Below are 2,118 nucleotides of genomic sequence, written 5' to 3'. Positions count from 1 at the left end.
CCATTCTTACTGGGGTAAGGTGGAATCTCAATGTTGTTTTAATTTGCATTTCTAAATGTTCTTCTCATGCTCTGACCTTTCTCCTGAATTTTACTTAGCAATATGTGTGCACTTTCCTATTGTGTACTTTACTTAGATTCCTATTCAAAACTGAACATGTAACTTTTATTAATATTTTATTTTTTCTGAGTTTTTCTTGAGTAGCACTTAGGCTAGTAACTTGGGAAATTTTATTGTCTATTTTTATCTTCTTTGTGAAACATTTTACTGAATCATCTCTGGATATACCTGCTGCATATGACTATTTCTCAGAGCCACTCACAACACCAATATTAATTCATAGTAGTTTCCTTTTCCTATTTCTTTTGTTTTTGTACGAATCATTCATTAATGGTTAAATTGCCTCTGGCAGTTCACCCCACCTTTATCTCTCTACTTCTAGTCTCTCCTACTAGTGCCTGACATATTAATCTTTCTCATTCAGCACGGACATTGTTTCAGTTCTCTCCAAAATAGTAAGTATAAATCCTTGAGTGGCTTCCGATATTTTCCCACAGCGAACAGGCCCTGGCATTTGTGCAGTTCCTACACTGCACTGATCCAAATCTGTCTCTGATCCTCGTCTATGCTGCTGTCCTGTGGTGAGAGACACTGGTCCTTTCCTAGACCCTGTGTAAATTCTCGGTTAATTTCAATGAGGAGACAAATTGCAGTGTACAGTATTTTTTTTTATGAGCTCAGTAATTCTGACCCAGCTTGCTATCAGATGGGATCAGAGAATACAAGTGACCCCTACATTTTTACTAAGCTTTTCCTGTCTCATATTTTCACCTACAAATAGAATCATTGTACAACATAAGATTTCACCAGTGAGACAAAGAGATTGTGAACCATCCAGTGTATGTTACAGAAAAAATGAGAAAGAGGTCTTCATTTAACCCTCTGTTATACACATTATTGAGCACTGGCCATGCATGTCATTTATTGCTCTCAGAAAAAAAGAAAGAGCAATGAACAAAATATACAAATCCCTGTTGTTTTGAAGCTTATATTCAAATATGTGTACATGTACAGAGAGAAGACACAAGAAGCAAACAAATGTATATATCCCAGCTGGTGACAATTGTTAGGGAGAATCCATTATGGACAGAGGATAGGATTTCTTGCTTTTCTATTTGGGGATGTCCTTATTTGGAAGGAAATAAGAATATATGTAAAATGGTATAGTCTGATGAGCCAATGTCGTTATAATTAATTAGCTGGCAAATGCAGCACAGGTAATTTCTTTCAGCCAATCTCTGGAGAAAATACTCAGAAATATAGGTCTTCCAATATTTAATCAGGTTCCTAGGTTTTCTTAACTCATAAAAATCTCTTGGGTCATGTTAGAAAGTGGCTCTTTTGCCATTAGTACGTACTATTTCCATTCTTTTCTCTAGAGAGGATCTTTTGAGCAAAGGGACCACTGGAAATCATGATCAGTAACTCATGGCTTCTCACAGACAACCTGGGGCACTGGGGGTTGTATTCTGGTTCTGTCAGTGCAAAATTTATCCTAAGCAACAGCAGTCATGACTAAAGCAAAATCTTTCTTCTCAACTGTATACTTCTGAAACTCATCAGAGCCACTTCACTCTCTGAAAAATAGAGGAGCAGAATTAATACGGTCGTTTCTTAAGACATGGTTCCAAAGGGTGAGTGTTGAGTTGTATCTCTTCCGCTATTCTTCTTGCAGACCTCATCTGTGTGGCCCAGTTAACCCTGAGAATGCTTGATCTCCTGTCTGCTGAGATCATCGTGGACCCTGAGATGAGAGGGGTCTCTAAGGGAGAAGAGGAGCAGAGATGTTGCAGAGCCAAGGGTAGTCCTGGCTTCCTGAAATCCATCCTTCCAGAAAATGCCTTCTATATCCTGCATAATATTCATCTTTATACATTCCCTGTCTTCTAAAATGGAGGAAACAGGGGCACAGGGCAGGACATGCTTGAACTCATTCTCATATTCCCTGACTCAATTCTCATTACAGTGGAGCTGGCTGGAGAGTGGTGTCTTCTCATTTTAATGTCGCTATATACTACTTCTCTTGTTCTCACAGAAAAGGCCCAGGGAAGAATGGCC

The sequence above is a fragment of the Chinchilla lanigera genome, unplaced genomic scaffold, assembly GCF_000276665.1.
Source record: "Chinchilla lanigera isolate Chin_1 unplaced genomic scaffold, ChiLan1.0 scaffold00011, whole genome shotgun sequence".
NCBI lineage: Eukaryota > Metazoa > Chordata > Mammalia > Rodentia > Chinchillidae > Chinchilla > Chinchilla lanigera.
The sequence above is the reverse complement of the archived record's forward strand: the minus strand, read 5'-3'. Positions refer to the sequence as shown.